General features: G+C 36.9%; 1 long non-coding RNA gene across 1 annotated transcript in view; it reads right to left on the bottom strand.

The window, feature by feature from the left end:
- Positions 1–7,298: 7,298 nt before the first annotated feature.
- The window catches only part of LOC129533048 (uncharacterized), a 157,353-nt gene continuing 148,978 nt past the window's right edge, over positions 7,299–15,673 (bottom strand). The window contains exon 5 of the long non-coding RNA XR_008679061.2: positions 7,299–9,351. This is a non-coding gene — a long non-coding RNA (uncharacterized lncRNA). The remainder of the gene's footprint in view (positions 9,352–15,673) is intronic.

Genomic DNA, 15,673 nt, shown 5'->3' on the forward strand with positions numbered 1-15,673 from the left:
TCCTGGGCTCAAGCAATTCTCCTGCCTCAGCCTCCCAAGTATCTTGGATTATAGGCATGAGCCACCACACTCTGCTAATTTTTGTATTTTTAGTAGAGACAGGGTTTCACCATGTTGGCCAGGCTGGTTTCCAACTCCTGACCTCAAGTGATTCATCCGCCTTAGCCTCCAAAAGTGCTGGGATTACAGGCCTAAGCCACCACGCAATGGATTTTTGTATGTTGATTTTGTATCCAATTAATTTACTAAATTTGTGTATTAGTTCTAACAGTTTTATGATAGAGTAGGATTTTCTACACATGGGGTTATGTCATCTGTAAACACAAATAATTTTATTTATTCTTTTCTGATTTAGATGCATTTATTTCTTTTAAAAATCTGATTGCTGTTTCTAAAACTTCCAGTACTATGTGAATTACAAGTGGTGAGAGTGGACATCCTTGCCTTGTACCAAATCTTAGAGGAAAAGTTTTTGGTTTTCCTCCCATTGATTATGAGATTAGCTGTGAGCTTTTAATAAATGGCTTTTTTAAGTTGAGGAAATTTCCTCATACACCTGTTTGGCTGAGAGTTTTTAATTCTGAAAGGATGTTGAGCTTAATCAAATGCTTTTTCTATGTATACTGAGAAAATAATGTGATTTTTATTTTTCATTCCGTTAATATGAATTTACTTACTTCCACATATTAAATAAACCTTGCATTTCAGAAGTAAATCCACTTATTCATAAACCTCAAAGGACCACAGATAGCCAAATAATCTTGAGAAAGAAAAATAAAGTTGAGGAACTCACTCTTCTTGATTTCAATTTATATTGCAAAAGATATAGTAATCAAAATGTATGGTATGGCATGAAAACAGACACATTGAACAATGAAACAGAATAGAGAGCCCAAAAATAAAACCTAAGTATATAAAGACAACTAATTTTCAACAAGTCTGCCAAGAATATACAATGGGGAGATAATAGTTTCTTTAATAAATGGTATTGAAAAAACTGGATAGCCAGATGCAAAGGAGTGAAACTGGACCCTTATCTGACACCAGAGTTCAGTTGAAAATCAACTCAACAAGAATTAAACACCTAACTGTAAGACCTGAAACTGTGAAACTCTTAGAAGAAAACGTATGGGAAAAGCCCCTTGATACTGGCTTTGACAATCATTTTTTTGGATATCACACCAAAAGCTCAGGCAACAAAAGCAAAAATAAGTGGTATTATATCAAACTATAGTGTTTCTGCAGATCAGTAGGAAGCAATCAACAAAATGAAAAGACAGCTTACTAATTCAGAAAAAAACATTTGCAAATGACACATCTAATAAGGACTTAATATCCAAAAGAAACTCAGACAACTGAGGAGAAAACATAAGAAATGTAAGAAACTCAGACAACTCAGCAAACACATAGAAAGTAAATAGCCTAATTTAAAAATGGGCAAAGGAGCTGAATAGACATTTTTTTCTAAAGGAAACATACCAATGCCAAAGGTATACAGAAATATTTTCAATATTACTTGTCATCAGGGAAATGCAAATAAAAACTACACTAAGTTATCGTCTCATACATGTAAGAATAGCTATTATCAACAAACTATACCAAGAGTTGGCAAGGATATGGAGAAAAAGGAACCTTTGCACACAATTGGTGGAAAAAGAAATTGGTACAGCTATTATGGTAAACAGTCTGGAAGTTCCTCCAAAACTTAAAAATAGTAAAGCATATATCTCAGCAATCTTTTTGATTTCATACCGAAGGAAAATGAAGACAGCACCTCATAGAGTTGTCTGTACTCCCATGTTTATTGCATTATACATAACAGTCAAGGTATAAAACACCGTAAGTATTTACCAGCACATGAATGAATAAATAAATTGTGGTGTATATATCTTCTTAATGCAATACTATTTAGCCTTAAAAAAGAGAAAGGTAACTGCCATTTACAACAGTATGGATGAAACCGGAGGGCATGATGCTAAGTGAAATAAGCCAAACACAGAAGGAAAAATGCTGCAAGATTTCACTTACATATGGAATCTACACAAAAGTCAAATATATAGAAACACAGAACAGAATGGTGGTTACCAGGAGTAGGGAGCAGGGAGAAAATGTGGAACAATATGTTAGAGAATATGAATTCACAGTTACATACAATGAATAAGTCTAAAGAGCTAATGTACAGCATAAGGACTACAGTTAGTAATACTGAGTAATATTGAGAAGAAATGGTTACCTTGACCCTTTCACGGGCTCGAACTAGATTGCACCTGCTCTAAGTCCAGCCAGTCACTTCAGCGCCAGCAGGGATGAACTTCACTTTCTTGAACCCGTTGGGTTCAACCTCGCACAGGCAGGAGCATGTAGGTGAGCAAGTGCTGGGCCGGGGGTGAGTACTTTTGGGCTCCCGCCCCATGGCAGTGTCTAGGTGTGTTAAAATTAATGCCCTTTTAGCTTTGCTGTCTGCAGATGGCTTAAGTGTTAAACAGCTCAGGGAAGAGTCAGTATGACAGGCTTTTTGGGTTCCCACAACCATTGTATCCCGAATTCTTGTCCGGCATCCAGGAAGAATCAGCTCACATGAATGGTTTGGAAGGTGAGGAATGCAGAGGATTTTATTAAGGAGTGGAGGTAGATCTCAGTGGAAGGGGAGCTGAGAAGGGGATGGAGCGGGAAGAAGGTGATCTTTCCCTGAAATTTAGCCAGAGATGGCTGGGCTCCTCTCTGAAGTCGTGGCATCTAAAGTTAAGCTGAGTCTATCCATAGTCTCTGATACTCAGTTGCTTCTTCTCTCAACATTCAACCACTTGTCTCTTTGCCACCTGAGGTCTGGGGTTTATATGGGCACAGGATAGGGAAGTGGGGCCGGCCAAAAAGGTAACATTTGTGTGGGAAAACAGTAACAACTTGTCTCATTTAGGGCCGTGCTTTCCAAGCTTGAGGACAGGGACTTTGCTGGGGAACCATGTTCTTTTACCCAGTATTTCCCGCCTCCTGTCCATATCAGTATTACATATCAAAAATGTACCGAGAGTAGTAGATTTCTGATGCTCTTACCACAAAACCAAAAAAGGTAACTAAGGAAAGTGACAGATAGGTTAACTTGTTTGGCTATAGTAGTAATCTAAGTAAAAACTTCACTGTGCATATGCATATCAAAATATCATTTGCACATTTTATATAAAACTTTGAACAAGACTCAACACAAGATATTGGGCACATACAACTCCATAAATTAAAATATTTAGGTAGCATATGCTAAGGTGTTAAGAGTGCAGAAAGTTCACTTAGGGTAATACCTGCGAATAATTAAGGGGAAGGAAGCAGGATTCCTTAGGGAAAGGAGTCAGATTGCAATGCTCATCTGGCACCTGTGAAAGGAAAGCAGGAAGGAGAATCGGGCAGAGAGACGCTCAGACTGTGACACAGATTTAATAAGGTTTCTGCCTCAAAACACAGATCTATGTATGGTACAAGAGTCGTGTCATAAGAAAAAATGGTCAAGTTTCAGTGCTCCTTCCAGGCACAGTCATTGTCTGTGCTTCCTTGTGAAGAGCGTGGCCTAGATGGAAAGTTGCAGCCATTATAAAGTTGCTGCAGCCGGAGGAAAGTTTTTGAAAGGCTAATTAATGGGTGAACTTTTAGTGTTGCAACAGGCCAATACTTACGCCATATGGGCCCCATACTTCATATATATTTGGATAGGAACTTTTGTGGGTTTCAATTGAGCCTCATTTTCTAAAGGTGGGCATGGGAAAAAAAAAAAAAAGCAGGTTAAGGAAATGAAATTTAGCTCCTGGTCAGGGCCTTTGATTACTACTGGTTATCTTTTTGTTTCAATATCCCTTCCATATTTTTCTCCACACTCATCTAACATTTCTAGTGGTCTTGGTGGCTTACTTTGTGAAGTGACAGAAGTCTTTATTCTGGGAGGAATGAGATTCCCTCATGTCTATGGAGTGAGTACATAATAAGCCTTCATAGAGTGGTGCCAGCTGAGGCCCTCTGGACAGGAAATGACCAAAATAGGTGTCTGTTATTTTGAGAATAAATTGTAGACCCTTCTAAAATGGAAGGGACTCAGCAAAACAGACTTAAAACCAACGAGCTGGTTACTTCCTATTACAAATAATGCTATATCAAGGGCTCATTATTATTTTCTGTTGCTGTCATATTGGGCAGTAAGTGGTGACAATAACTAGATAAGTCTTAAGAAGAACAGTTTACACTGTTGGGCCCATGCACATCCTCTATCACTGTCACATGGAGACTCCATTTGTGGCTTATCACACCTTATGAATAAGAATTACTGTGCCCTCCTTTCTTGACTGAAATTAAACACATACACACTACACACTTGTCAAGTCAAAGGCCACATATCATGTACTCAGACTGTATTAATATGCTCTAGTAAATATATCAAATCTAGCATGGTAGTTAAAATTGGCCTTACCACTTGGCTGAGCTTGCAGTAATCCAGAATCCATTTGGTTCCAGCAGTGTCTATAAAGCAAGAAAGGTTCCCTTGTCCCTCTCGCAGTGTGTGTGATGGGGGTGTAGCTAATTTCTTCAGTGCCCTGCTGCTCAAACCTCTAAGGGAGCATACAGACAGGCAGGCTCTGGCGCTCCGACCCCAAGGCAGTGTCTATGGGTGAATGTTTACAGCTCCTGAAGCCCCTGTGGGCATGTGTTACAGGGTACTTTCTTAGCTTGCTGTCTATAGGTGGCTTGTGTAAACCAGCTCAATTATACCCCCATCTTTATCACAAGGACAGAAGGATTTTTGTATCCCAGGGTTTCTTGCCTTGGTGTACCAGGATAATGGATCACATGTGGGCTTGGAGAATGAGTGTAAAGTTTTATTGAGTAGAAGTAGGTCTCAGCTGATGGGGGAGCCAGAAAGGAGACGGTTTTCCCCTGGAGTTAGGCCACCTGGCTGCCCCAGCTCTCCTCCAACTGCCCAGTCAAACTCCACCTCATCCCTTCATGGTCGATGGCCTGCCAGCATGCAGGCATCTGTTAGTATGCTCTTCCTCCAGTGTGCTCTTCTCGATGTCCTCTCGATGTCCAGCTGCCTCTGTCTCTGCCTTGCTAGGGTCTCAGGTTTTTATAGGCCCAGGATGGGGGTGTGGGGGGCCAGGGTGATCTTGGGAAATGCAACCCCCATTTGGGCAGGACATGCCTGTCCTTGCCTAGGTCCAGGGGCAGAGCCCTAGCCAGGGACCACGCCCTCCTTTACCCAGCACTTCTCTTCCTCGCTTCCCTATCATTTAAAGGGACTATACTCTTCCCTTCCCAGCACTCCCATATCATCTCTACTGGTAAATTAAATGAAGTTATATTATCAACCCACATTCTTCAGAGATACCTAAGGGTGACACTAAAGTACACCATTTACCTCCTTCTGACCCCCACTAACAAAAAGGTTATATTCCTTTTTATTTTTTAATTTTCTACCTTGGTCAAAGAGTTATGGTTTCAGAAGCTCCCATTTGGCCTTCTCCACTATGAAAGCATTTACCCCAGCGGTCAAGAACCTAATATGAAGGTTGTTCCGACTTCCAAGTATGGCAATTACAATTATACATTATAAACTGACCATCAAGTGAGTCCATGGCCCTTGTAGACCTGCTGTAGGCTGGACTTCAGTCCAGCCTTCACATTTTACATAGCTCCTACATACCACCATTCTAACAGGGGACCATGATGATGCTTTGAGTCTCTGGGTATCAATGTTATCTAAAACTCTCTTTCCAGTAGTTATCAAAATGTCTGCTATTCTGCATTCCCCAGCATACAGTGCACATAAGCAAAGACTTTATGCTCCATTAAGGACAAACTGGAGCATCATTAGGTATATACTAGTTCTGTAGTTGTAAAGTCCTTTCTCCCGGATACCAGTCACAATTTTATTCTATAGTTAAAGGTTGAAAATGTATCTCAATCCCAGAAATTGGGAAGGGAATCCATACATTTTTCCCAATATTTTAATTGTAATAATATGTACATCAAATAAGTTTACTATCTTAACCATTTTTAAGTATACAGCTCAGTGGTATTAAATACATTCATAATGCCATACCACCACTACCACCATCTACTTCCATAACTCTTGTCACCTTGTAAAACTGAAACTCTATACTCATGAAACAATAACCTATCCTACCATTGCCACAGTCTCTGACAACCACCATTCTATTTTCTGCCTCTATAATTTTGACTTCTCTAAGTACCTCATGTAAGAAGAATCATATAGTATTTGATACATATATAATATATATATATATTCAGAAATGGAATTGTTGGATTATATGATAATTCTGTCTTTAATTTTTTGCCGAGTTCCACAGCAATTGTACCATTTTGCATTCCTTCAAAAGTGGACAGGATTCTAATTAATCCACATCTTAGCCAACACTTGCTATTGTATTTTTCATTCATTTTGTTTTTCATAGTAGCCATTCTAATAGGTGTGAGGTAGTATCTCATTGGAGTTTTGATATGCATTTGCCTAAGTATTAGTGATATTGAACATCTTTTCATGTGCTTATGTTTTTTGTATATCTTCTTTGGAGAAATGTCTATTAAAATCCTTTGCCCATTTTTTAATTGGCTCATATATTTATTTCTTGTTAGAAGTTCTCTATATATTTTGGTTATTCATAGTTTATCAGATATGTGACTTGAAAATATATTTTCCCAAAATGTGAGTTTCCTTTTTACTCTTTTACTGGTCTCTTTTGATGCAAATATTTTTAAAAATTTTCATGAAGTCCAATTTGTCAATTTCCTGTTTGTTTTCTTATGCCTTTGGTATCTTTTATTCAAGATTTTAAAAAATGTGGTACATGTGTTATTGAGAAACCAGGTGTTCAGTCTAGTTCCTGCTGCCTGCTCACCACAAAGAAAACCAATCACCGAGACAATTATTGCCAAAAAGGATGGCTTTAATTGGCCAGTTGCTGCAGCCAAGGAGAAAGGAGGTTGGTCTAAAAATCCACCTCCTTGACCAACTAAAACTAGGGGTTTACATAGCAGGAAAAAATGTAACAATGTGTAAGAAAACAGAAACTATGGAGGGGCATGGAAGCAATTATGATTAACACAGGGTCTAACATTTCATCGTCTGGATGAAGTGATCCAGTGAGTTCTTTAATAATTTTTGAGAGGCCTAAAGGTTCATTCCTGGAGTAGGAGCTCAGATAAAACAAATGTAAGTTTCAAGCTTTAAGACCAGAAGTGTTTTTAACAACAACAACAACAGCAACAACAGCAACAACAAAACTATGAGACTATTGAGTCGGTTTCAGTCCCCTTTTTTATTTATCAATTCTTCAATCATGGGGAATCCAGTTGTTGATCTTTCTGGCTGCTTCATGCTGAGGAGGGGTTTCATGAGCAACTCCCATCCATGGGTGACCTCATGGCCACTCAGGAATCAAAGATTAATGTAATACTATAGTTTTCTTCAGAAACACAATATTTATTTCTCCAGTCCCCCACTTCCACCAAAGACAAATCACAACAGAACCAATCTATCTGCAAAATAAGTGTCAGTCTCGTATACTCGGCCTGATTACCCACACAATGTGCAGCAAGAATCACTGTCCATATACGCTCTCCTAAATTGGCTTTGCTGGAACCTCTCACAATGCCATTTTAGTCAAAGGCCTGAGAAAATAACAAGTTCCTCCAATTATGGCCAATTATAAAAGAAAACATGTTGTTATTAAATGTATGCAAGCAACCACATTGCCATTAATTAAAAATATTCACAAGTAGTTTACAAATTCTGGATAAATTAGACAGAGAGAAATATGCTTCAAAAGTGTGTTTACAGAAGTATGATGTACTCACTATACTAAAAAATATATTTAAAGCCTATAAATAGCTCAAAAGAAAGACATTATTCAAAACTTATTCTGAAAAACAAAACAAAAAGAATCAGCAATATTTCAAAAAAAAGCCATAAATATTATTTTAGTCCTCCATTAGTTCAGTTCATGCAATCAACTCTTGCTCTGCTTGATATTGGTTTAGCTATGTTTATGAACACATCAGCCTTCCACTTAGTTCACTGGAAGTTTTCTCTCTATTCCAGTGGCACAATCTCCAAAGTTATCAGAAACCTGCATTCAAGAATCCTTTTCATGAAATCCTCCAAAGAAGCAAGCCCTGGACCATAGCTGATTACAAGTCACTTTTTGAGAAGGATCAAAGCAAAACAACGATTGTAGATGACAAAAGGCTTAAGTCAGCCATAGATAAAGACACAGTTGACCAGGACGGTTGGTTATTTCTGTGGCATACAATAATTTAACGTAGTAATCATAATTATGACAGACAACATATATTAAGACATATCAGAATTTTAGGCATCTCATATAATACTGGAATGCATATTAACAACACATCTATATAAATAAGCCGAAAGGAAGTTAAATACCACCTCAGATTTCACAATGCTTTCTGCATAATTCTAACATAACAAAAGCCTAGTAAGCCTAATATGTCTTTCTTGGAATTGAGGGAACCTAATATCCAAAGAGTTAGTTTGAGGTCAAAAAGGCTGAATTTAGACTCTGAAATTTTGCTGTTGGAAAGTCTGTCAACTATCAAATGTTTAAGACATTTGATATATCACAAAATAGGATCACGGTTATTATAAAATAGTCATTTGTTTAGCCAAAATGATAGCACAAAAACATTTACCTTTTGATAGAGAAGACACTCAGTTTCCCAAACAATAAGACCTGATACTTATGACAGCTTGAGGCCAACTAAATCTGTCTCCCCCCACTCCCTTTTTTTTCCCCTGCAGTTGACTCAAAAGGTAAACAAAAATCTTATTATTCCTTACATAAAAATTTTATTCAAAAGAGAAAACCAAATTTTACCTTGTATGCTGTATTATTAATGTTAAAGCTAATTTAAATAAAACCTTATAAACAAATACAATTTTAATCAGTTTTACCATAAGGTAAGATTTTGATAAACCTTTTAAAACCTTTTACAGCTTTCTATTAAAGAGGAGATCAATGATCCAAGAAAACCCTGTTATTCCAACACATGGGCCGAGACACTGGCCTTGCATCGGTGTGCTTTTGATTTTAATGTTTAATTTATAGAAAACTCTAAACTAATCAACCCTCAAAATCAGCCCTCACAATCTCATGTTCCCATATCTTCTGCGATAGTTCCTGGGCCTAGGGGACTTTAATAGTCTTAATTTCTGGTCCTTTGCCTCATTAAAAAGCAGATCGTTGTGATTATTGCTTCTCCCAAGGCTGATGACTGTCAGTGTTCAGAATTTAGCAGGGATCGGTGCCTTTTTCAAACCCAAGAGTCAAAGCCCTATAAATAATAGCACAAGGATTTGTTAGTAGGATGTTTATACTACAGAAAGTGCTGTCATTCTCTCTAATATGTTATACTGTGATTTGGCATTTAGGAGTAACTGCAGGACTCCTTTAATTCAAATCACTGAATTAAAGTAGTTAGGTTACTCACTGCCTATGTCTAATTGCTGTATTCTAGTGACAGAACTGTGACCAAAAGCATCACAAATGTAATAGGGCCTTTGCCAAACATATCAAAGTTAGACAACTAACCTTTCTCTGCATTATTTAAGAAAATGGTAAATGCAAATATCAGTTTTGGAAATATGGTATGAGGTTAAACAATCTCCTTTCACTTAAATACTATACAGCAAAACAAGGACAAAGTAAGAGCAAACACACAGTAATTTCTCTTCAGCTATTTAACAGAGCATCATTACACATTTCCAGGTTTGGTTTCTAGATACGTACTGACAACTGATTAGGTAACTTTCACCACCAAAATCTTCAAATCAGTGAAGCACCTGCACATATTTTGTTTTCAGGTACACATATGAAGGCCCATTATTAGTAAGTACCTTTGCATTAAAAATCAGTAGAAAGTATTACATTTAAAAAAAAATTATTACTACCTAATCCAAGTCAATGTCATTTAATGTTAATCATTGTAAACACAATTAAAGTAGTTTGAGAGCAATCCCAATCAATGTAATTTCCTTAAGGACGAGGCCAATCTTTCTTGAACTTTAAAACATTGTCACTATATCACAGTTTGTCTTTATTATCTCATGAAAAAAATCTGACACCAACTCAAATTATTGATTAAGCTGAATTATCTTGAAAATAAACACGATTTAAATATTTTTATTCTCACTTTTTCAAATAATAAATAATGTACTATTTTGGTTCCCAACTTATAAAAATATGTCTTTTGTGTAATTTTTTTTCTTATACTCTCAAGATCATCAGAGGTAAGCAAAACCAACTGAATTTTAAATGGCTGGTGTCCTCTATCAATTTTTGGAAACTTGACAAAGTTAGAAATTTTAGATAAATAGATCAAATAATGAATTGTTGGACCTGCATAGAAAACAAAATTGCTATTCATAGAATCAAGTAAAAGCCTTCCGTTAAAATCTAAAAAAAACAATAGTTTTATACATATGGGCAAATAAGCAAAACCTAGAGGACAACAAACAAAAAATAAATAAAAATTAAAAGCAAAAACATTTTTTTAAATTTAATTTATTTTTTTTTTCAGATAGAGTCTTGCTCTGTTGCCCAGGCTGGAGTGCAGTGGTGCGATCACGGCTTATTGCAACCTCCGCCTCCCAGGTTCAAACCATTCTCCTGCCTCAGCCTCCTGAGTAGCTGGGAATACAGGTGCCTGCCACCATGCCTGGCTAATTTTTTTTATTTTTAGTAGAGATAGGGTTTCACCATATTGGCCAGGCTGGTCTCGAACTCCTGACCTTGTGATCTGTCCACCTCAGCCTCCCAAAGTGCTGGTGTGAGCTGCTGTACCTGGCAACAATTTTTTTTTTTCTTAGTTTACTTGACAGGCTACAGTGTTATCCAGAGCCTAACAAAAATACACGATGGACATTTTGCTCCTGGCACATAAGTTAATGTCATTAAATCCAGCAATACCACTATAAATTGTGTACAATTAAAAAATTCACTTTAGGTGCATGACTGTAAGTACTTTAATGCTAGTACTACCTATGCAGAATTGCAAATATAGTGTGAGGCAATGCAAGCACGTATGTAAAATTTGGCTCTATGCTAAATCTGGCTTCATGCTTAGCTATATTTAAAAATTGCCTAACTGCCCATGTATTTCTTTACAATATTTCTTATTTTACTTTCACCAAGAGTAAGAGCTTTAACAATCCACGATGTTAATTTCTCTAGTTTTCTATGAGGTTTTGAAGAATATTTTATTATCTAAACTTCTTTAACTTTCTATTTTCTTTGTATATGCGTGAAGATAGACCCACAGAAACAAGAAGAAACTACATGTGACTTACATAGACCATGTATGACGTGTTGAACCTTGTGTTTCATTCTAAGTTTTCTTTTTTTAAATACTCAGCCATTTTACTTTAAGACAAAAAACTCACTATACAAGATCCATTCTCATATAAAAATTATCTTTTCTTTACAACCTTCCTTACCAAATATATAACTTCATACCCATAACTTTCTTCACACGTCTCTCCCCTACTTACTGGTTGCTTTCTACCTTGTTTCATAAGTAACCTTTTTAAGTTTATAATTTGAATTAACATGCAGATAACTTCTTAATTAGAAAAAATTATTCTTTTACTCCCTAGGAACACATCTACTTTGGCACGTTATATACAGAATTATATATTAACTCTACTTCTTATCCTTAGTAACTACCTTAATATTGTGTGAACTCTAGGAAGCAAGAAATCCTGAAATAGCAGATATTAGCATTTTATAGATGAGAAAAACTCCACAATTTTTAGAAAGATATTTTCTCATATCATAACCCTTCCTTAATTGGAAATGACACAGGCATCCAATGAGCATCAAAAACAATTTTAAGATTTTAATTTATACAAAAAATTCACCTATAACACTTATCCATTTAAATTTTATTCATTTTAGCAATTAATAAAGATTATTTATGCATCATTTCCTTGTTATTCATTTTATAACCTGAAAATATCAGATGTTCACCCAAATAAGAACCTTAAAGTTAACTACATGGGCATTTTCACCAATAACTCAGAAGATTCAGTTGTTTTCATTAAACCAGCAACATTAAATTAGTCTTACTTTTCAAAAAATTCACACAAAGACTATTTTGTTTTGGCTTGCTTCATAGTTTTATAACCTTCTGTGCCCAACCCTGATACTTTATCTAGCAGAGACAAATATAAAACCCAGACAAAATATAAAACTCAGAGTTGCTGACCACTCTGAAGGCATTTCCATTTTTATTTTACCAATAATTTTAAAGCCAACTTGTTTATTAAAGTTTCACTTAAGTCATGTGAATTTGAAAGCTGCTTGGACTTTTTAACTTAATTTATGAATGCACTTTTAATTATGAGCCAATTTGGTAGATACAACATATAAGAATAAATGTACATGCACATAAACACATCTAAGCATGTATACACACACACAAATGAAGATCCAATAGCTTTTACCTCAGAATCCAGTCATGAGATAGCAATACAGACTCAGCAATCTACAAACTTATTCACATGGCCAAACTCAGCCCTGATAGGTGATCCGATGAAGGCTATGGAACAAAATTTTGGGTAAAGCACTTTCCATAGCAGTTTGATTTTTAAAATCCAAATCTTTCCAGACTCTGAAGAGGACTGGGCCAAAGCAGGCCCAAAACTGCCTAAAACAGCAACTTAAAAGCCTGAATACACAGAATTCCATCTTGCTTTTCCGTTCAACAGCGAACTTCAGACTCCAAAGAACATTGGGACCAAACAGTATTGTAAAAGAATATCAGTTACCAAATTCTGATTTCCCATGGCTACATCAAACACACAATCATCAAGGCACAATCCAAGTGCTGTAGAAACAAACAAGCTCCAAGAGTGTGCAAACTGAAACAGTCCGGGTAATTCCTCTCCCCATGGGTTGGGCTTGATCAACCCACAAACAAAATTTTCTTTGGAATTTCTCAAATTTAGAGGAGCCAATTCTGCTCTCTGTTACCCACAAAAGAAACTCATTTGCCCAGACACACACACAATACACAGTTACAAACAAGCCCCAAGGCTGTTCACAGTGAAACTGTCAGGGTGCTCTCCTCTCTCAATCAGTTGGGTTTGTTCAACCTGCAAATGGAAATTCCTTTAAAAATTTCCCAAATTGAGAGGAACAGATCCTGCCCTCTGGGCCAACAAAGGACATTCACCTATCTGAATGCAGATGTCAAGTTTCAAAGCCTGTTCCTCTGTGGCAATCAGGAATGCAATTGGAACCAGTAGTGGCAGGGCCAGACAGAGAGGAAAACTCGCCTCCAGCCAAAATTGGGAGAGCAACTGCTTTGGAGGGCTTCTGAGACTCCTGAGTCATGGCAACTGAGCCACAAGCACCATGCTGCTTATAAAGACACTCGAGACTGGGTAATTTACAAAGGAAAGAGGTTTAATGGAGGACTCACATTTCCACGTTGCTGGGGAAGCCTTACAATCATGGTGGAAGGCAAGGAGGAGCAAATCACATCTTACACAGGTGATGGCAGGCAAAGAGAGAGCTTGTGCAGGCAAACTCCCATTTTTAAAGCCATCAGATGTCCTGAGACTTATTCACTATCATGAGAACAGCACAGAAAAGACCCGTCCCCATGATTCAATTATCTCCCACTGGGTCCCCACAACACGTGGGAATTATGGGAGCTACCAGAACAGATTTGGAGGGGGCTGGGTGCACACAGAGCCAAACCATATCGTACACCATGGAATACTATGCAACCATAAACGAGAACAATATCATGTCTTTTGCAGTAACAGGGATGCAACTGGAGGCCATTATCCTAAGTGAATTAACACAGAAACAGAATACCAAATACTGCATGTTCTCACTTATAAGGGGAGCTAAACATTGAGTACATGTAGACATAAACATGGGAACAATGGACATTGGAGACTACCACAGGATGGAGGGAAGGAGGTGGACATGGGCTAAAAAACTACCTGTCGGGTACTATGCTCAATACCCAAATTGCAGGATCATTTGTACCCTAAACCTCAGTATAAAGCAATATACCCAGGTAAGAAACCTACACACGTACCCTCTGAATCCAAAGTAAAAGTTAAAAACAAAATTTAATGTTATGAAGATTTTGCCCTTTTTTCTTCTAAGAGTTGTATCAATTTAAGTTTTACATGCAAGTTTTACATGTTTAATCAATTTTGAGTTAATTTTTGCATATAGCTCAGATAAGAGTCTAACTTCATTTATTTGCATGTGGATATCAAGTTTTCTAGCACCATTTTTTGAAAAGACTCTCCTTTCCCCTATTGAATGGTGTGGGTATCCTTGTGAAAAATTATTTAACCATATATGTAAAAATTTGTTTCTGGGCTTTTTATTCCATTTCATTTGTCTCTGTCTGTTTTTATGAGAGCACTAAACTGCTTTGATTACTGCAGCTTTGTAATATGTTCTGAAATCGGGAAGTATGAGTCCCCTCATTTTGTTCTATTTCAAATTTGTTCTGACTATTCTGGGACCCTTGAGATTCTATATGAATTTTAAAATTTGTTTTTCTATATCTACAAAAAAAACTTATTGGTATTTTTATAGGGATTTCACTGAATTTGTAGATCACTTTGGGTAATGCTGACATCTTAACAATATTGTTTTTTAACCTATGAACATGGATATGTTTACTTATGTATTCTTTAATTTATTCCAGCAGTGGTTTGAAGTTATCATTGTACATGTAATCTGGGGCTGTAAATTTTTATTGAGGTAACCACTTTCAGGCCCTATCATCTGTATTGGTTTCTTTTGATTTTTTTTTATGTTAGGCAGTGCCCTGATTGGCTATCCATTTATTTTGCCCTTAGGGTTGCTGTATTCCAGTATCATTCGCATAATACTATGAAGGTTCACCTCCCTTGACTGTCACTCTGAACTTGCTGGTTTTATGATAACTATGACTGCCTGATTTCTGGGATTTTAGCATGATCATTTTATCTCTAGGTCTTTGAGGCCCTTCATACCGAAAACCAACCTGTGTTATATTCTTTCCTTCCGTTAGTTCTAGCTATAAAAAAAAAGAGTCACCTACCACTGAACTTCTTAGTGAAACTGATGCCTCTGTGACCAGGCATCAGTTAGTGACCTCAATGACCTTGTTGAATAATGTGGCTCTTTTGTTCTCCACTGCACCATGCCCAGTTCCCTGGGCATTTTAATCCCTTCTGCCATGACCACCTACCACAGTAATTCAAATATGTTAACATCACTCAACTGGGCTTTCATTTTTTCAAGTTTATAGAAATCATCAAAACAGCTAGTCAGCACCTTTTCCTGGGTTTCTTACGAAGATATTATAGCATTATATAATGTTTATCAATAATATCTCCAAATCAATTAACTCTACTTTATAGTCTTGTATAGTCTTGTATGTCAGGCATCTTGATCAAGCATTCTCATAACCCAGTCATACTGACACTCATATTTCTTGATAAAATATGCTGACTAACTTTTGCAGCCCCTTTTGAGCATTGACAGTTTCCTGCATATGCCTGGATAGATTAAGCTAAAATTAGCATCAGCCAAGAAGTTGGAAAAACTCTTCAGGGGGCAGATCATATTATGTTGTG

This window comes from Gorilla gorilla, chromosome 3 (genome assembly GCF_029281585.2).
Source record: "Gorilla gorilla gorilla isolate KB3781 chromosome 3, NHGRI_mGorGor1-v2.1_pri, whole genome shotgun sequence".
In the NCBI taxonomy this organism is placed as follows: Eukaryota; Metazoa; Chordata; class Mammalia; order Primates; family Hominidae; genus Gorilla; species Gorilla gorilla.